At 42.7% G+C, this 21,584-nt stretch overlaps 1 long non-coding RNA gene across 1 annotated transcript in view; it reads left to right on the top strand.

The window, feature by feature from the left end:
• The window catches only part of LOC132402472 (uncharacterized), a 99,149-nt gene that overhangs the window by 20,878 nt on the left and 56,687 nt on the right, over positions 1-21,584 (top strand). Inside the window, exon 2 of the long non-coding RNA XR_009514914.1 lies at positions 9,677-9,885. This is a non-coding gene — a long non-coding RNA (uncharacterized LOC132402472). The remainder of the gene's footprint in view (positions 1-9,676; positions 9,886-21,584) is intronic.

Raw genomic sequence — 21,584 nt, 5'->3', positions numbered from 1 at the left:
TTGGATTGGTTTTGGATTTCATTTCCTCCCTTTTATAGTGAAGAGTGAAAGGCAACTATTCACAACATTGTTGTCCTCTTTTGATCTTGATTCCACCATTGTATCCTATTTTATAAAGAATTTCAATTTCTTCTGCCACTTAGTTATTGATCAGCCACCAAAAATCTCCATTCTAAGGCTCTAAAAGTAATCTGGGAAATTACAGGCAGGTAAATTTGATGTTGGTAGTAGGTAAATTATTGGAAGGAGTACTAAGAGATAGGATCTACAAGTATTTGGATAGACAGGGACTTAATAGGGAGAGTCAACATGGTTTTGTGCATGGTAGATCATGTTTAACAAATCTATTAGAGTTTTTCGCGGAGGTTACAAGGTAAGTGGATGAAGGGAAGGCAGTGGATATTGTCTACATGGACTTCAGTAAGGCCTTTGACAAGGTCCTGCATGGGAGGTTAGTTAGGAAGATTCAATCGCTAGATGTACATGGTGAGGTAGTAAATTGAATTAGACATTGGCTCAATGGGAGAAGTTGGAGAGTGGTAGTGGAGGCCTGTGACTAGTGGTGTACCACAGGGATCAGTGCTGGGTCCATTGTTATTTGTCATCTATATTAATGATCTGGATGATAATGTGGTGAATTGGATCTGCAAATTTGTTGATGATACAAAGATTTGAGGTGTAGTGGACAGTGAGGAAGGTTTTCAAAGCTTGCAGAGGGATCTGGACCAGCTGGAAAAACGGGCTGAAAAATGGCAGATGGAGTTTAATACAGACAAGTGTGAGGTATTGCACTTTGGAAGGAAAAACCAAGGTGGAACATACAAGGTGAATGGTAGGGCACTGAGGAGTGCAGTGGAACAGAGGGATCTAGGAACACAGATTAAAAAATTCCCTAAAAGTGGCGTCACAGGAAGATAGGGTAGTAAAGAGAGCTTTTGGTACATTGGCCTTTATAAATCAAAGTATTGAGTGTAGGAGTTGGAATGTTATGGTGAGGTTGTATAAGACATTGGTGAGGCCGAATTTGGAGTATTGTGTGCAGTTTTGGTCACTGGATTACAAGAAGGATATTAATAAGGTTGAAAGAGTGCAGAGAAATGTTTACAAGGATGTTTCCAGGACTTGAGAAACAGTTACAGAGAAAGGTTGAATAGATTAAGACTTTATTCCCTGGAGCGTAGAAGAATGAGGGGAGATTTGATAGAGGTATATAAAATTATGATGGGTATAGATAGAATGAATGCAAGCGGGCTTTTTCCACTGAGGCTAGGGGAGAAGAAGACCATAGGACATGGGTTAAGTGTGAAGGGGTAAAAGTTTAAAGGGAACATTAGGAAGGGCTTCATACAGAGAGTGGTGGGAGTGTGGAATGAGCTGCCAGATGAAGTTGTAAATACTGGCTCACTTTTAACATTTAAGAAAAACTTGGACAGCTACATGGATGAGAGGTGTATGGAGGGATATGGGCCAGGTGCAGGTCAGTGGGACTGGGCAGAAAAATGCTTCAGCACAGCCAAGAAGGGCCAAAAGGCCTGTTTCTGTGCTGTAATGTTCTATGCTCCACTTTTACACTTCTCTGAAAGTCTTTTTCCATGTCGTGGTGCTGCGCTGTTGTTGTCGTATGACGGGGCGAGTGAAGTTATTGCCTCAAGTTCAAGAGCCTGATTTTTTGAGCGGTAATATTTGTTACCAAACCTGGTTTTGCAAGCCTTGAAACCCCCGTAACTTCTTCCTATTGATAGTAGTGAGTAGAGAACGTGGCCTGGATGGTGGGGGCCCTTGATGATGTATGCTGCTTTCCTGCAACATCGCTATGTGTAGAAGTGCTCAGTGGAGGGGAGGGCTTTACGTGTGATGAACTGGGCTATATCCAGTATTCTTTGTAGGTTTTTCCATACAATGGCATTAGTGTTTCCATACCAGGCTGTGAGGCAACCAGTCAATAAACTCTCCAACACACATCTGTAGAAGTTTGTCAAAGTTTTAGATGACATGCCAAACCTTCACAAACTTCTAAGTAGATGCATTGCCGTGCTTTCTATATAATGGCTGAACCCAGGACAGATGTTGGCCCACTCCATCTCTGATCCCCCAATGTGGACTGGCTTATAGGCCTCCGGTTACTGTCTCCTGGTCAATAATCATTTTCTTGGTCTTGCTGACATTGAGTGAGAGGTTGTTGTTATGGCAACACTTGGCCAGATTTTCAATCTCCCTCCTATATGCTGATTCGTCACCACATTTGATTCTGCCAGCGACAGTGGTGTTGTCAGCAAATTAAAATGTGGCACTGAAGCTGTGCGTGACCTTGCAGTCATCAGTATAAAATGAGTAGAAAATGATGCTAAGCACACAGTCTTGTGGTGCACCTGTGTTGATGGAGATTGTGGAGGCAATGTTGTCGATCCAAATTGACTGGGGTCTGCAAATGTGGAAATTGAGGATCCTGTTGCACAAGATGGTATTGAGGCCTAGGTCTTGGAGCTTGATTAGTTTTGAGGGGATGATGGTGTTGAATGCAGAACTGTAGTCAATGAAGAGAATCCTGACATGTATCTTCACTATCCAGATGTTCCAGAGTTGAGTGAAGACCCAACAAATTGGCATCTGCTGATGACCTATTGTGACGATCAGTAAACTGTAGCAGAAGTAGGGATGCTTCATTACCAATCTCTCAAAGCACTTTCTCACAATGAATGTAAATGCTACTGGATGATTGAAGTAGATCGCCATGTTCTTCTTGGGCACCAGTATAATTGAAGGCTGCTTGAAGCAGGTGAGCCCTCAGACTGCCCAAGTGAGAGGTTAAAAATTTTGGTGAACTCTCCAGCCAGTTGATCAGTATAGGTGTCCCATCTGGGCCGAATGCTTTCCATAGGTTCACTCTACTGACAGATACTCTCATGTCGGCCGCAAAGACTGAAATCACAGGCTCATGAGGTGCTGTGAAAATTTGTGGAGGTACCTCTATGTTTTGACAATCAAAGCAGGCATAAAGTGCATTGGGTTCACCTGGGAGCAGTCTTTTTGTCACCTCCTGTATGTTGCTCAATTTCATTTTGTAGGATATGATAGCGTTCAAGCCCTAACATAGTGATTCAAGTTTGTTCTGGAATAGCCACTTCACATATGAGATGGCTTTCCTGAATTCTTTGAGCACTTTGAGTACCGTAAGTACTTATGCCAGAGAGGGTTCACTGCAGAATTCCTTGTGAAATCCCTTGGGGACCTCTTGTACTTGGTTGCTAGACTGAATGCCACTGATCTGGCCCTCGGGAGATTGTGGATCTCATGGTTCATCAAGGGCTTCTGGTTGGGGAAGACGCCGAAAGATTTTATACAGACACAGTTGTCTGCGACTGGTTTTATAAAATCTGTGACAACTGTGTATTCGTTCAGATCCTCTGAGTCCTTGAACACTGCTCAGTTAACTGTCTTGAAGCAATCCTGTACCATTCCTCTGCCTCCTGTGATGACTTCTTTGTTGCCCTAATCTCCTGAGCCTTGTCCTTTAGCATCTGCCTGTAGGTAGGTAGGTAGGAGGGCAGCCAAGTGATTAGAATTCTCAAGATGAAGTCTAGGCATGGAACATCGGCCTTCCTGATCGTTGTGTAACGGTGGTCAAATGTATGGGGGCCCTTGGTGCTGCAGTTGATATTTTGATGATAATTGGGCAGAGATTTCTTCAAACAAGCCTAGCTGAAATCCCTAACAACAAGTTGAGAGACGTCATGGTAGGCTGTTTCTTGTCTGGTGATGGCAGCGTTCAATATCACAGAAGCCTGATTAAAGTTGGTTTCTGGTGGTATGTAAACTGCAGTCAGATTTGTGGAAGACAACTCTCTTTGTAAGTAGAATGGTCGGCACTAATTATTAGATGTTCCAGGTTGGGGGAAGCAAGAGTGCGACAAGACCAGCGTGCCCAAACACCACAAACAGTTTATCATGAAACATAGGCTCCCATCTTGCACCTTCTCCAAATCAGCAGTCAGGTCCATCCTTTGGATTGAGAAGCCCTTGTCTTACCAACAGATCTGGAGTGTCCAGAGTGAGCCATGTCTCTGTACAACACTGTCTTTATTCATAATCAATGTGAACACTCCCTGGAATTCATAATAAACAAAACAATCCTTGGAATTGTCAGTTGGAAAAGTACAAGACTTTGAAAAGAAAAGTATTTGCTTAATTTACCTCTTCCTGTATCCTCATTAGCACAGTTAATTTTCCATTTCTTTGTGGCTAATCCTGCCTGTCTATAAAATCTCTGGAGTTTATAATTGTAAGTGACACAAACTGCAGTCCTCTGAACTTAAATGAATGGAGTTTTCTGTTACTTTTTAAATGCCAATTGCATTTTAAAACAAAAATAAATGCTTTTAGCAAATGATTTGTGGCAGTTGTCATCACCAGTCTGTTTGCCCTAAAACATTGTGATCTCCTGCCAATTTAAAATCCCACTAACAATCTACACAGGATTTAAATAAATTTCAGTTGGATATGCTGTGCCTACTTAAAATTGACTTTCTGGTCCTGTGTAAACTTCATGCATAGCGTGATAGAACAGATGAATGAGTGGCTGATGGTTCAGGGGGCAAGGTTTGATATTCTTGGATAATTGGAATCTTTTCTGGGACAGGGGTGACCTGTATATGAGGGATGTCACACTTAAACTGGAGGGAAGCCAATAACCTGGTCAAGCAATTCACTAGTGCTACTCGGGAGGGTTTAAAGTAGTTTTTAAACTACTTTAAACCAGAGTGGAGTGCAGGAAGGGAAGGTAGATGTCAGAGTCAGTAAAAACTGGCAGGAGCAAAGTAATATATGAAATGGTATGAATAGTTTGAAGTGTGTGTATTTTAATGCAGGGAGCATTATAGGTGATAGTGATAAATATAGAGCATAGATCATCACATGAAACTGTGATGCGGCCATTACTGAGACTTGGTTGAGAGGGAAACTGGAAAGGGTCAGGAATATCCCAAACAGGAGGGTTTCCTAAATCAATATGTAGATAGTCCAAAAAGCAGAGGGGCTGTACTAGACCTGGATTCAACAATGGGAGCAACTGTTTCAGGCAAGTCCACGCCTGACATGCAGGGGTTGTTTAGAGACCACTACACAGTGTACAGGACAGAGCTGTTCCAGGAAGAAGGGAGGACAAGATTGGAAAGAAAAGTGAACCTTCGATGCTGAGAGAGCTGATGAGTTTAGTCAAGAGGAAGAAGGAAAAGCATGTAAAGATTAGGAAGCTGGAATCAAACAATGTCCTTGAGGATTATAATGAAGCCAGAAAAGAACTGAAGAAGGGATTTGAGAAAGCCAGGAAGGGCCATGAACAGTCCTTGGGAAGTAGGAGGAAAGAGAAACCTGAAGCATTCTGTATAAACATCAAAAGCAAGAGGATGACTAGGGAGAGGTCAAACATAAAAGGGGAGGGAGGACATTTGCTTGGATGCGGAGGATGTGGGTAAGGTCATTAATGAGTACTTTACATCAGTGTTTATCAAGGAGAAGGGTGTGGATGAAAGGGAGAGCAGTGCTGGTAGAATTAATGTGCTAGGGCGGGGGTCGGCAACCCGCGGCTCCGGAGCCACATGTGGCTCTTTTACGTCTGTGCTGCGGCTCCCTGTTGCTTTGGGAAATAATTGGTTGTGGCGACCCTTTTCCTGGCACATCCGAACCGACTCACAATTAGATAGCCTACGGGGGTTTGCGAGTACAGAGCTTTGGAGCCTCTGCGCCATGGGGGGCAGGTTGAGGGAGGCTTAAAAGTGAGGCTGAAGATTTCGAATAAAGTTTTATCCTTCGACTGCAGTTACCAACTCCGTGTCGTAATTTTAGCACTGCGTGTAGCACACCGCTACATGGTCAGTATTTAATTAAAATGTATTTTATGTTAGTTTGTTAGTTTTTGAAATGTAATTCTAAATTTGAAGATTATGGTGATCTTGTACAATCTAAATAAGACGTTGTGGCGACCCATTTCCTGACACATCCGAACCGGCTCACAATTAGCCAGCGTTCAGGCTAAGGGAGATAGCCTACGGGGGTTTGTGAGTACGTGTCTTTTGCAGCATCCGCGCCCATGGGGGGCGGGTTGAGGGAGGCTTAAAAGCAAGGCTGTCTAGTTCGAATAAAGCTATCTTTGACTGCAGTTTACTGACTGCGTGTAGCACACCGCTACAACGTGTTTTTATCGCTGGCTGTCCAGAGGGGAGGTGCTGAAACAGTTTGTCGCGTGTCTGGAAGAAGTGAAAACTTTCCTGGGCAGCAAAGGGCTCAACTTTCCTGAGCTGGAACAGCCAGAGTGGCTGGAAAAGCTACACTTCATGGTAGACATGACAGCGCACCTGAACACAGCTCTTCAACGGGGTAAGGACGTACCGCCCTGCACATGTTGGAGGATGTTTTGGCATTCGAGCGCAAGTTGACGTTGCTTGCCAGAGATTTACAGAAAGGCACATTGTCTCACTTCCCCAATTTGAGAGAGTTCAAACAAGGTCACGACATGATAAATTCGGAGTATTTACATTCTGCAATCATCGCAATGCAAACATCGTTTGGGAAACGCTTCTGTGAGTTCAGAGAGGAAAAAAACACATTATCCTTCCCGGTCATTCCCCTAAGCATCGATCCATCCCTACTGAATACGACTGCATTGTCAGGTGAGAGTCAACCTGACCAAGTATGATAAATATTTTAATTGCCTATTATTTTACGTATATTCATATGTTTTCATTGTTCAGTGAAATAGTCCTTTTATTTTTCAGGTTGACAGCTGGCTGACGTTATTTTTGGTTTGCTGCTGGCGGCAAATTTAAGTTTGGCGTTTTTCATAAATACAAGAAGGACTCAAATAGACGTTGAGTATTTTACTTAAAAGTAACCTTCAACCCAACGTCTTTTTTTCGGAGTTCAAAATGTTTTTGTTGCATGCAGAAATGTAATTTCATTTTCTCTGCAGGAGTTCATCAATTTCATAAATGCAACACATTATAGTTTGTTTATACATAGCATAAAGGCAAAACAAAACGTTATATGCAGTGTTATTTCATTTTAAATGTCAAACGGGTTTTGCGGCTCCCAGTGTTTTCTTTTCTGTGGGAAACTGGTCCAAGTGGCTCTTTCAGTGGTAAAGGTTGCTGACCCCTGTGCTAGGGCATTTCAAGGTAAAGGTGGAGGTCGTGTTAAAGAGTTAAGGTGGCTAGGTCCCAAGGGCCCAATGACCCTCACTATTCTGATAATAGGCTCTCTGTTCTGAGGCTGTGCACTCTGATTCTAGACTAGCCCACTATAGGAAACAGGCTCCCTACATCTAGTGTATCTAGACCTTTCAATATTCTATGGATTTCAATAAGATATCCCTCTCCTCTCCATTCTTCTAAACTCCAGTGAGTACAGATTCAGTGCCATCAAACACTTTTCATACATTAACTCTTTCATTCCTAGAATCACTCTTCTGCACCTCCTTTGGACCCTCTGCAATGTTAACACATTTTTTCATAAACAAAGTGTCTGTCAGCACTTTCTTGAGGTTTCCTGTAAAGTATACACAAAGTATCCAACCCTATCATTTCATTTCAAGGGAAAGCTTTAAAATGGCATTGGATTCTCAACTTGGATTCTTGAGGGAGCTGGACTGTGGGATAGTAGGCTGTGTTGTGAATAACTGAAAGTTGAAAGGGGGCTTAGACTGTGATAGATACAAGAACCCAGAGATATGATTGCCTTATGACAGGCAGCTTTATTTGATTTGTAGCTGATCTGAAGTACATTTACTGGAGGACATAATTTTTATCTTGGAATTACCTATGTGGAGAAGGATAGGGGTTTTTGATGTCAATTGCTAAATTTAAGTAATATTCTGGACATTATGGTATACCATCATGCAAAGCTGTTGTTCCACTCCATGGAAAATTGATCAGTGATGAAATTTAATGCTAGACTATTAAGAAAAAAATCAAGGGGTTTGGGGTCTGATCTGTTACTTTAAAGGAAAACCACCCAGTTGTAATTTTATTTTGTTTGTGTTTTGGTATTCAAGTACTGCCCCAAATAAATTCGTTTATTATTGTGACATACACCAAGGTACTGTGAAAATCTTTGTTTTGCATTCTATCCATAATGATCATCTTATTACTAGAATGTATTGAGGTAATACAAGGAAAAACAAAGACAAAATGCAGAATAAGGTGTTACAATTACAGAAATATGCAGTACAGGTAGACATCAAGGTGCAAGACCGTAGCGAGCTTCGACTCTGGGTTCAAGGGTACATCTTAGCATCCTAGTGGATTGTTCATTAGTCTTATAACAGTGGTACAGAAGCTGATCTTGAGCCCGCTGGTACATGATTACTCCCATCTGATGTAACTATAACAGTATTTTCCAAATTTGCTTTTCACAAATCAACCTGGATGAGTATTAGTCATTTAAAGAGTGAAAACTCTTGTGTTATATTCTATTTACATGGATTCAAAACTTTTAGCCACTTTAAAACTAACAGAATAATATCACTTCAGAAAAGTTTCTAACGTTCAGTTAAATGTGCTTAGTTTTAAAGGAGAGCACGGGCCCATTAGTAATAACGAGCAAATCCAGAATTAGGAAAAGCCTGTTCAATGTGCTTGTTTCAGACTAAGCCCACATCTGAGAGTTCAGTTATGAAGCGTTTGCCACAACACTTTTATATTTTGTGTTACTCCTTAATTGCAAAGAGTAAATTCCCCTGAATTCCTGAAGAAGTGTGTTGGCCTGAAACGTTGACTCTTTACTCTCTTCCACTGATTCTGTCCGACCTGTTGAGCTCCTACAGCATTTTGTGTGTGTTGCTTTGAATTTCCAGCATCTGCAGAATCTCCATGTTTGTAATATCCCTTGTTTTAAAAAAAAATTCAGCCATCACATCCGGATGGTATGTTGCCTCCTGGGTGCCAGAGTCCAGGATACCTCGGATCGAGGCCTCAGCATTCTTAAGTAGGAGGGTGAACAGCCAGAAGTCATGGTTCACGTAGGCAATGATATGAGCAGGACAAGTGACGAAGTTCTGCATAGGGAGTTTGGGCTAAGTTATAGGGCAGGACCTCCAGGGTTATGATTTCAGGATTGCTACCTGTGCCATGTGCTAGTGATGTCAGAACTACAGTTTAATATGTGGCTAAGGAGTTGGAGTAGGGGAGGGACAATAAGATTTTTGGATCATTGGTATCTCTTCCAGAGAAGGTGGGGGCTATACAGAAGGAATGTTTTTCACCTGAACTAGAGAGGAATTAATATCTCAGTGGTAAGGTGGATTCACAGCACACAGCCCCTGCCAGGATTGTCATTCATAAACTGTAGATGTTACATTTAACTTGGTGAGTGGTTAAAGAACAATTGTAACAAAACAGCAACATGGAATTGCACTGCTTGATACAAAGTGTTCAATTTTGTTTGTGTGCTCTTGAAACTCTGGGTATTGTATAAAAATTTGCAAGTGATGTTAAGCCCTATTTAGCTCCCATTTATACACTCGATAGATAGGCAATGTTTATTGTTTGATCTAAATATTGAAATCTGCAACCAAGAGATGGTACATGTTTGTAAATATTCCTGCCTAATGACAATTTTAAATGGGCTGGGAACTTTTGTTCATAAGATACATCTCTTAACATCTGTTTCCACTTCTCTTTTCCAGAGATCAAAGAGTTATGGAAGTCCTGACAACCTCTTTAGAAAGTCAGCATATAGAAGAAATAATGTTATACTGTAGACTCTGATGCAAATAATTCTACTTGGATGAAGAAATGATGGCATGGACCAAGGTGAATGTTCTGCCATTTCAAGATACCTGAGACAAAAGAAATTCTGGTGAAACCTATAGAAAAAGGAGAATAAACTTTACAGGTACAGAACTAATAATTCTTATCATGGTGTGTTTAGCAATATTACCACTTTTCGCTCAGCCTTTCCTGTCTGATTTAAGGACTTTTCCATTTAGTTCAATGTATTTGGAACTGGAAGTAATTCAGAAAATGTGTAACTCAGGTGGTTGAGTTGTTCTCCAATCTTGGTAGTTTACTTGCAAAGGTTTTGTCATCATATGAGGAGGCATCATCAGTGTGCTGTTAATTGTATTTGGAACTTGATATTAATGTTGAGCAGTAATTTTTACTTTGGCGTGATGAAACCAAAATAACAACCAGATTGTAGAATTGCTCTTGGGAAGGAGAAAGCAAGTCATGAATACAAAAATTTTTTAAAAATGCTGATGGTGGAAGATGGTGGAAATCAGAAAATAAGTAGAGAAAATACCTGTGAAAGAGAAGCTGTTACAATAAAATTATTGGGTAAAGACAGATCTCTGCTACATTTCTCAATTAAAATACTGATCTAGTTCTAAAATTCTTTTATGAAATGTTCTGACTTTAAAGCCCATGTTTATGGGCGCATATGTAACTACATGCCAGTGATTTAACATAATTCCCTATATGCTTATCTTCACAAAAAATTGTGTTGGTGAAATCCAAAATACATGACTAATTTTCTAAATGAATACAAGTGCTGAAAGTTTCTTCCTTTGAATTTTTGCATGCCAATTTAGAGCATCAAAGTTTAAAAATTGATTTTGTTATTTCAGTTTTGGGGACACTCTAAAAGAATACACTGGAGAGAACTTGGTAAAATAATCGGAGATTTTGATAGAAGCATTTCAAAATGCACAGCTGCGGTGATTTTTCTTCACTGTTGCCTGTACCTCTCCCTTTGCCCAATCTAATTTGAATCAAACATGCTTTGTTTTGTTTGTTTCTCAAGTGGGGACTTGAAGCCTTTTTATATTTTCTTAGTGTGGTGTAACGTTCTCCTTCGGGTGTAACGAAACGCCGAATTTAACGTCCGGATAAACCACAGTTAATAAGAACCAGATCGCAGTAAGATTAACCATTTACTGTTCACTCTTCACATTAACATATGGTGAAAACTGTTGATAAAACAATACAAGATTGATACAGTATTTGTTCCTTCCTTAATATCACATTTCAAGTGTAAATACTTGCAAAGGTGACTATAACTACATTACACTAAGGTGCAGTATACAGGGAGAGTTTACCTGCTCCATTGACTACTTTAAATACACTTCCATGCAAACTATCCGCGACTCTTTAACTAACGAAAGCATAAACATTATCTACCGTCGTTACCTCTAACAGGATCAGCATTAACATCTTAGTTCAATATATCGATTATCTATTAACTTACAGCGTTGCTCTCACTGTGATTTCTCATGCCTGCAAAACTGCTTGTGCTCAGGTGAGCCTCGTGGAAAGCCCCCACCCTCGCGCTAATTTCAAACCGGTGTTTTCCCACAAGACGCGGCGAAACCGGATGTGACGTCATCGCATGCCGATATATTTTACATGCAATGAATACACTTTAAACACTTCTAATTCTAACTAGAAAATACTATTGAATGAATTACTAAGCGAAAATATTATAAACTAAATAACTGTCGTAAAGACAGCACACTCCCCGCTTGACCTTCGTAAGGTCACAATGAGCAGAGTACAAAACTTAGTCTCTTAATCAGTCATTGGGTAGAAGTAGAATAACTTCTGTAACTGGCCTTTGGTAAATTTTCACATCGCCTTGGTCGGTAGTCTTCAATTCGATCTTCCTGACATGTCCATCCTCGCTAGGGAATGTAGCAGTGATTCTGGCCGTTGGCCAGCTGTTGCGGGTGGCTTGCTTGTCCCTGAGCAGGACTAAGTCTCCAACTTGAGGATTCCTACGGGGTTCTGTCCACTTTCGTCTCTGTTGCAACGAGGGTAGATATTTCTGTCTCCAGCGGGACCAGAACTGATTTGCCAGAGCCTGGACTTGTCTCCATTGCTTTGTGTACAAATCCTTGTCTGAGAAGTCTCCTGGTGGAGGAGGTGCTCCTGCCTTCTGCGTAAGGAGCGTTGATGGCGAAAGTATAAAGGGGTTTTCTGGGTCAGAAGACACAGGTAGGAATGATTGTGCGTTTATAATGGCTGTGACCTCTGCCATTAGGGTGCACAGTACCTCGTGGGCCAATCGGGTGCGTTGCTGCATCTCAGGTTTCCTTTTCCGGGTTTTCCGTAAGGACGTGAACCGTTTGACTGCCTGCTCTTTGTTATCTGGTGAGCGCTGGCGTGGTTCTCTGATTGGCAATGGGGCAACCCCATTATTTGCTTCATCTCTGAAGACCTTGGTGTCTTTGATTTTTAAAGAAATGGTATCTTGAGCTGATTGTGCAAGTTTGTTGTCATACTTCGTTAGAGCGAAGACTGACTGGCCCAGCGACTCGTCGCTTGCCTCGCGCTTGTTAACGCCTTGTTGTGCTTCCTTGATGCACGGGACACTCGGGCAGGGTTGAAAGATTGAATGGCGGCCACTCTCTAGCACATTGGTCTTGAGTGTGTTAACCATCGGTTTGTGTACGTCACCGAGACACACCTCTCCTATCACCACCCAGCCCAGATCCAGACGTTGCGCGAAGGGGGCGTTGAGTGGTCCATTGATCTGCTGCCTAACCTTGTGTACCTGGATAACATCTCTTCCTAATAGCAGGAGTATTTCCGCTTTCGGATCCAGTTCTGGGATGTGTTTGGCGATGTGGTGGAGATGCGGCTGGTGTAGCACCGCACTTGGTGTCGGGATCCCAGCGCGGTTATTCATGATTTCATTGCACTCTAAGAGCGGAGGGAGACAGATGACGACTTTACCATCCAGGGACTCGATCTGGATGCCTTCTGCCTTCCTTCCTTGGGTTTCCATGTTGCCTGAGCAAGTTTTGAGGTAGTATGGGAACCGCTCACTCTCAATGTTGAACAATTTAAAGAACTCTGGACTGACTAGTGAACGATTGCTCTGATCATCCAGAATCACATAGGCTTTGATGGCCTTGTCTTTGGCTCCTTTAGGGTACACCTTAGTGAGGCAGATCTTGGAACAAGAACGACTTGACTGAGCTTGACCGCAAACTTCGGTACAGTTCGTGCTGACAGCTATTGACCTAGAGTGAGCCTCTCCCTCCCCGCCGTCCTGTTGTGGGGGTGAAGGAGCGCTCTCGGTTTGTGGTGACAGGTCGGGATGCATGGCCTCGACGTGATCTGGGCTGCCACATTCCGGACACTTCACGGCGATCGTACACTCTCTGGCGAGGTGAGAGGTTGAGGAACAGCATCTAAAACATATTCTTTTCTCCTTGAGAAGAGCCGTCCTCTCTTCAAGGGGTTTTTCCCTAAACATTCTGCATGCTTTCAGGGGGTGAGGTTTGTTATGCAATGGACAATACTTGCCAGGGTCGTTGTTAGTCGTAAGGGCTTCGGTCTTGAGCACTGACACGGGTTTATCAATGTTGAAAACATTCGAAACGGATCTGCCTGGCTTGGTGTAAATCGAACTGCTTCCTGGACCTACAAGGCTAGGGTCGTTTCGCCTCTTCGCCTCCTTGCACACAAACCTAGTGAGGAGCTCAAAGGGAGGAAATCGACCATCGTGGTCTTCCTTGTACTCTGAGGCAACAGTCAGCCACTTGTCCTGCAGCCCAAATGGAAGTTTGTCCACAATTGGTCTAATCCCGGATGGAGTATCTAGGAATACTAGACCAGCTGAATAGCCATCTTCTTTGGCGCCTTGGATCTCCATGAGTAAATCTCCGAATTCTCTTAACTTAAAGTGATCTTTGGCTGACACCTTAGGAAAGTTTTCCAGACGTCGATATAGCGCCCTTTCAATAATGTCGGGGGACCCATATCTCTCCCAAAGTCTCTCCCACGCTTCGCTTAAGGCTAGCTCAGGTTTGTTGATGTACACTGAACGCATGCGTCTCACCTGGTCGCGTGATTCTTTCCCCAGCCATTTCGCCATAAGGTCCAACCTTTGGGTTGCACTGAGCTGGACCCCGTCAATCACGTTGGTGAATGTGGAGAGCCAAGCACGGTAATTTTCGGGTTTATCGTCAAACTGGTACAGTCCCGAAGTGACGAGATCCCGTCGTGCTAAATACTGCAGCGTGGGATCGGCCGCAAGCGGCATGCGGGCTGGAGAAGTACGTTGGCGCCCATATGACTGAGAACGCACGTTTCTCATGGAATTTGCCATCCTGGATTCAACCTCCGCGTCTCTTCGCATCGAACTTTGTAACTTTGGTGTCAAAGTATATCGGTTGTCAGCTCTTTCATTCTTGACTTCATCGCGGGGCCGCGAGGGTAAATTTCCTTCCTCGTATGGATGTGATGCAATCGTGACTCTCTGAGGTTCCTCGTAGCTGGGGAAGTTATCGAATAGGTATGGAGAGGGGAGACGAGCCTGCCTGTCTGCTTGATATTGTACATAGTCGCTCGTGCGTTCCAGTCTGGTCCTTTCTAAAGCAGAACTTGTTTCGGTCAGATCACGCGACCCTTCAGCTTCTTCTATGTACTCTGCTTCCACCATGGCAGCTTCTCCTTCTCCTTCCAGCTGCAGCACTTGCAACTCTGTCGATATTTTTGCCATTTCCAACTGGGTTTCGGCTTCTCTGGCGGCCTTTTCGGCTTCTTTGGTGGCCAGTTTCATTTTCAAAACTGCTTCTTGTTTGGCGTAATGCAGTCGCACCTTGGCGGCTTCTGCCTTGGCTCTTGCCTGTGTGGACTTACTTGATGTCGTTCTACTGCCCTTGTCGCTGGGCGCCATCGACTTGATCCCGGATCGAGCTGACATTGCAGCACTTGGAACACCTGATAACGCCCGGGTGGGCTTACTTGATGTCGGTTTACCGCCCTTGTCGCTGGGCGGCGTCGACTTGATGCTGGATTGAGCTGACATTGCAGCACTTGAAACACCTGATAATGCCGCTTTTTCACTGTAACGTTCTCCTTCGGGTGTAACGAAACGCCGAATTTAACGTCCGGATAAACCACAGTTAATAAGAACCAGATCGCAGTAAGATTAACCATTTACTGTTCACTCTTCACATTAACATATGGTGAAAACTGTTGATAAAACAATACAAGATTGATACAGTATTTGTTCCTTCCTTAATATCACATTTCAAGTGTAAATACTTGCAAAGGTGACTATAACTACATTACACTAAGGTGCAGTATACAGGGAGAGTTTACCTGCTCCATTGACTACTTTAAATACACTTCCATGCAAACTATCCGCGACTCTTTAACTAACGAAAGCATAAACATTATCTACCGTCGTTACCTCTAACAGGATCAGCATTAACATCTTAGTTCAATATATCGATTATCTATTAACTTACAGCGTTGCTCTCACTGTGATTTCTCATGCCTGCAAAACTGCTTGTGCTCAGGTGAGCCTCGTGGAAAGCCCCCACCCTCGCGCTAATTTCAAACCGGTGTTTTCCCACAAGACGCGGCGAAACCGGATGTGACGTCATCGCATGCCGATATATTTTACATGCAATGAATACACTTTAAACACTTCTAATTCTAACTAGAAAATACTATTGAATGAATTACTAAGCGAAAATATTATAAACTAAATAACTGTCGTAAAGACAGCACATGTGGATTGAAACAAGTGATTGGATGGCTTGTAGTGTAATGCAATGTCAGTGCAGGCAGCAGAGTTCAATTCCACTATTGTCTGTAAGGAGTTTGTATATTCCTCTGTGACTGTGTGGGTTCCTTTAGGTGCTCTCGTTTCCTCCCCCAGTCCTAAGACATGTGGGCTAGAAGGTTAATTAGCCACATGGGTGTAATAGAGTGGCTTCTGCTCATTGGGCCAGAGGGGCCAGTTACTGTGCTGCATCTGTAAATGAAAAAAAAACAGTATTGTCAATATGCCTGGAAATCAATACATTTGTTTTTGTGGAAAATATCTAAAGGATAACTTCAATTGAGTATAAGAGCACTCAATGCATTCTGCACAAAAAGCACCCTTGACTCCTGATTTGCTTTACAGGTTCATTTTTTTTGCTATATTATGCTTTGTGGTCTTAAAATCTATTCCATGGATGTCCATTGAATACACTTTTTTTTTATTCCTTCTGTTGTGCACATAAAATATTTGGAATACTTGTTGCACAAAATGACCAGTAGCTTCCTGAAATAACCATAGCGCAGAGTCATAACTGCCAAAATATCGGACTCTCACAATCTCTGGGCATGTCCTGGTCCAAAGGCAAGGCTTTCCCCTTGTTGGTGTTTGTCCCAGAGGTGGCTACATGCATCTGTGTGGTCCTTCATATCCCCTCTTATCAACAGCGTAAGTGTGTGCAGATCACCCCCTCTGTATTTTTCCAAATCCAGCACTACTTAGAGGAAAGACAGAGTAGCCAGAGCACAATGTAGGCATTTTGGTCTTTAATGGCTATCAAAGGTGCCACCACTATCATTGACTGAACATTCTGAAAAACATAACTGTTCAAGATAATGAGAGAAGCAACATGACATTAAACCAAATTGATCTTCTCCATGTCTACTGTTACCCTATTGGTAGGACTAGCAATGCAAAATCCTTATGGGCACTGCCTTTACAGTAAAGATACCCTTCTGTCTGTTAAGTGACATTTCCACCATGAGAAATGGGATGGATTCAAAAGAAATCCAGATCATTACTACCACAGCATTGCCCCAAGGATCCCTTTTTAAACTGGGAATCAAAGAATTCTTTGTGCCTAACAAGTGAAGTCAGAGCCAAAGTAAAAGCAAAAGAGAGGACGTACAAGAATTCCAAAGCTAGTGGGAAGATAGAGGTTTGGGAAACTTTTTAAAAACTTGCAGAAGGAAACTAAGAAGGTCATTAGGTAGGAAAATATGAATTATGAAAGGAATCTGGTGACTAATATCAAAGAAGTATTAAATGGATTAGTAAATTGCTGATGACACAAAGGTTGGGGGTGTTGTGGATAGTATGGAGGGCTGTCAGAGGTTACAGTAAGACACTGATAGGATGCAAACCAGAGCTGAGAAGTGACAGATGGAGTTCAACCCAGGTAAGTGTGAGGTGGTTCATTTTGGTAGGTCAAATATGATGGAAGTGTGGAGGATCAGAGGGATCTTGGGGTCCAAGGCCATAGGACACTCAAAGCTGCTGCACAGTTTGACTGTGGTTAAGAAGGCGTATGGGGCATTGGCCTTCATCAACCGTGGGATTGAGTTTAAGAGCTGAGAGGCAATGTTGCAGCAATGTTAGGACTACAGAAAAGATATGGAAACCGTAAAATGGATGTAGAGGAGACTTACAAGGATGTTACCTGGATTGGGGAGCATGCTTTATGCGAATGGGTTGAGTGAACTCAGCTTTTTCTGCTTGGAGAGATGGAGGATGAGAGGTGAGGTGACTTGATAGAGGTGTATAAGATGATGAGAGGCATTGATTGTGTGGGTAGTCAGGGCTGAAATGGCTAGTACGAGAGGGCACAGTTTTAAAGTGCTTGGAAGTAGGTACAGAGGAGATGTCAGGGGTAAGTTTTATAGGCAGAGAGTGGTGTGTGGAATGGGCTGCCGGCGATGTTGGTGGAGGTGGATATGACAGGGTCCTTTAAGAGACTCGTGGATAGGTACATGGAGCTTAGAAAAATAGAGGGTTATGGGTAACCCTAGGCAATATCTAAGGTAAGAACATGTTCGGCACTGCTTTGTGGGCCAAAGGGCCTGTATTAAGCTGTAGGTTTTCTATATTTATAAGATACTAAAAGCTCTTTTTTAAATATATAAAGGGTAAAAGAGAGTTGAGGGTAGATATAGGACCAATAGAAAATGAAACTGGAGATACTGTAATGAGAGATGCAGAGATGGCAGAGGAACTGAATGCATATTTTGCATCAGTCTTCACAGTGGAAGACATCTGCAGTATACTGGACATTCAAGAGTGTCAGGGAAGTGAAGTATGTGCAGTGAAAATTACAACTGAGAAGGTGCTCAGGAAGCTTAATGGTCTGAGGGCGGATAAATCTCCCGGACCTGCTGGAATGTACCCTCGGGGTCTGAAGGAAGTAGCTGGAGAGATTGCGGAGGCATTGATAATAATCTTTCAAGAATCAATAGATTCTGGCATTGTACTGGATGACTGGAAAATTGCAAATGTTACTCTGCAAATTAAGAAGGGTGGGAGGTAGAGAAAGGAAACTATAGACCTGTTAGCCTGACATCAGTGGTTGGGAAGTTCTTGGAATCTATTGTTAGGGTTGAGATCACGGAATACCTGGAGGCACATGACAAGATGGGCCAAAGCCAGCATGGTTTCCTGAAAGGAAAATCTGGCCTGGCTAACCTATTGCAATTTTTTGAGAAAATTACAAGCAGGGTCGACAAAGGAGATGTAGTAGATGTGGTGCACTTGGATTTTCAGAAGGCTTTTGACAAGGTGCCATACTTGAGGCTGCTTAGCAAGATAAGAGCCCATGGAATTACAGGGGAGTTACTAGCATGGGTGGAACATTGGCTGATCAGCAGAAAACAGAGAGTGGGAATAAATGGATCCTATTCTGGATAGCTGCTGGTTACCAGTGGAATTCCACAAGGGTCAGTGTTGGAACCATTGCTTTTTACAGTGTATGTCAATGGTTTTGACTATGGGATTAATGGATTTGTGGCTAAATTTGCCGATGATACAAAGATCGGTGGAGGAGTGGTTAGTGTTGAAGAAACAGAGAGCCTGCAGAGAGCCTTAAATAGTTTAGGGAATGGGCAAAGAATTGACAAATGAAATACTATGTTGGAAAGTGTATGGTCATCCACTTAGGTGGGAGAAATAAATGGGCAGACTATTATTTAGATGGGCAGAGAATTCAAAATGCAGAGATGCAAAGTGACTTCAGAGTCTTTGTACAGGATACCCTAAAGGTTAACCTCCAGGTTGAGTCAGTGGTGAAGAAGGGGAATGCAATGTTGGCATTCACTTCTAGAGGTATAGAATATAAAAGCAGGGATGTGATGTTGAGGCTCTATAAGGCACTCGTGAGATCACAGTTAGAGTATTTTGTGCAGTTTTGGGCTTCTTATTTTAGAAAGGATACACTGACATTGGAGAAGGTTCCGAGAAGATTCACAAGAATGATTCCAGGAGTGAAAGGGTTAGCATATGAGGAACATCTGGCAGCTCTTGGGCTGTATTCCCTGGAGTTCAGGAGAATAAGAGGGGATCTCATAGAAACATTCTGAATGGGTGTCATTGTACACCAGTCATTGAAGGAGGGCATGCAGATACAGCAGGCAGTGAAAAAGGCAAATGTTATGTTGGAATTCATAGCAAAAGGATTTGAGTACAGGAGCAGGGAGGTTCTACTGCAGTTGTACAAGGCCTTGGTGAGAATATTGTGTGCAGTTTTGGTCCCCTAATCTGAGGAAAGACATTCCTCCCATAGAGGGAGTACAGAGAAGGTTCACCAGATTGATTCTTGGGATGGCAGGACTTTCATATGAAGAAAGATCTTATTGAAATGTATAAAATTCTAAAGGGATTGGACAGACTAGATGCAGGAAGATTGTTTCCGATGTTGGGGAAGTCCAGAACGAGGGGTCACAGTTTAAGGATAAAGGGGAAGGCTTTTAGGACCGAGATGAGGAAAACTTCTTCACACAGAGAGTGATGAATCTGTGGAATTCTCTGTCACAGGAAAAAGTTGAGGCCAGTTCATTGGCTGTACTTAAGAGGAAGTTAGATATGGCCCTTGTGGCTAAAGGGATGGGGGTATGGAGAGAAAGCAGGTACAGGGTTCTGAGTTGGATGATCAGCCATGATTATACTGAATGGCAATGCAGGCTCGAAGGGCTGAATGGCCTACTCCTGCACCTATTTTCTATGTTTCTATGTTAAAAGGCTTGAACAGAATAAATATAGCAAAATTATTTCCCATGTTAAGGGAGTCTAGGACAAGAGGGCATGATGTCAGGATTGAAGGATGTACTTTTTAAACTGAGATGCAGAGAAATTACTTTAGTCAGAGGGTGGTAAATCTGTGGAATATGTTGCCACGAGCAGCTGTGGAGGCCAAATCATTGGGTGGATTTAAGGCAGAGGTAGATAGGTTCTTGATTAGCCAGGGCATCAAAGGGTATGGGGAGAAGGCAGGGGAGTGGGGATGACTGGAAGAATTGGAGCAGCCCATGATTGAATGGTGGAGCAGACTCGATGGGCCAAATGACCTACTTCTGCTCCCATATCTTATGGTCTTGTGGCCTCTCTTCATTGGTTGATTGTATATTGAAAAAAAGATGAAATAAAATACAAACTATTGAAATGCCCTAAAAGTTGAACAGTATCCATGGAGGGTGGAATTAATCTTTCATATAAATAACTTTTTAATCAGTACCATTTTGATGAAATATTAATTCCTCTCCCTGTAAATGCTTCCCCAATGGTTGAATACCTGTAATGTTTGTGTTTTAGGTATCCAATGCCAGCTGCAGCAACGTGCATAATTCTGGAGGAACTCAGCAAGTAGGGCAGCATCTATGGAGAGGAATAAATAGTCGATGTTTTGGGTCCTTCACCATGGCTGGAAAGGAAGGGGGAAGGAGTACAAGCTGGTTGGTGGGGGGGGCGGGGAAAGAAGCTGTAAACAACACCTTATTCTATCTGGAAAGCTTCCAACCTCAATTTCTGTAACTTCTCTCCACTGCCTCTCCCTCTCTTTTCTCAATTCCCCATTCTGGTTACTTTCTCACCCCTTTTCTCCTCAACTGCCCTTATATTTCTCTAATTCCCCTCCTTCCCTTTCTGTCAACTTTCTTTCTTTAGCCCCTTACCTCCTCCACATATCATATCCTAGCTTCCTAACTTCATGCCACCCACCTATCCTGCCCTCTCTTGGTCTCACATCTCACCTTCCTATTCCCGTCGTAATTTGGCTTCCTTTCAAGACTTGATGAGGGGCCTCCACCCAAAACATCAACTGTTTATTCTCTTCCATAGATGCTGCCTGATCTGGTGAGGTCCTACAGCATTTTGAGTGTGTTGCTCAACATTACAGAATCTACAAGATCATTTGTGTTTGCAATACCAGCAGTATTTTGCTTTGCGAACGGATGTGTTGTGGTTTTTGGAAGTCCCGATTACAATTTTGACTTGAGTAACTCCTGCAGTGCCCTGCACCCAACCAACTGCAGTTGCTTCTTCACTGGCCTTTCTTGCAATATAGGGCCAGGAATGGAATATTTGGCATGTTCAGTCCTATTTGCAGCTCCTCAGAACTAGTCAGCTACGCTTGCTGCAAGATCACTCTCAGGACTTTTATGCACGGGGTGATAAATGACAAACAATAGTCAAGCAAGCAGGAGCTTGGCTAATGACTGTTTCCAGCAAACACTGATCAAAGCAAGCTTGAGGGTAGTTTCCAATTGCCGCCTTAACTTCACCAAGGTAAATGCCTTCATCAAATATAATAACAGGAGAATGAGAAGATATATCACCATCACTGGTGGGGAGAGAGTTAGGAAAGGCAATAAATGCAGGCCCTGCTTGTGACGTCCTTATTGTACAAACTGAATGAATGCAGTAAGTTCCCGGAAATAGTGCCCAGAAAATCTTTTGTTCACTTCAGAAAATGTATGGACGACTGAGAGCCTCTAGTGGCAGCAGTTGAGAACTACAATAGACTCAGCAACATGTCCTGCTGGAGGAAT

This window comes from Hypanus sabinus, chromosome 12, assembly GCF_030144855.1.
Source record: "Hypanus sabinus isolate sHypSab1 chromosome 12, sHypSab1.hap1, whole genome shotgun sequence".
Classification (NCBI taxonomy): Eukaryota; Metazoa; Chordata; class Chondrichthyes; order Myliobatiformes; family Dasyatidae; genus Hypanus; species Hypanus sabinus.
This window is presented reverse-complemented; position numbering and strand designations above follow the sequence as displayed.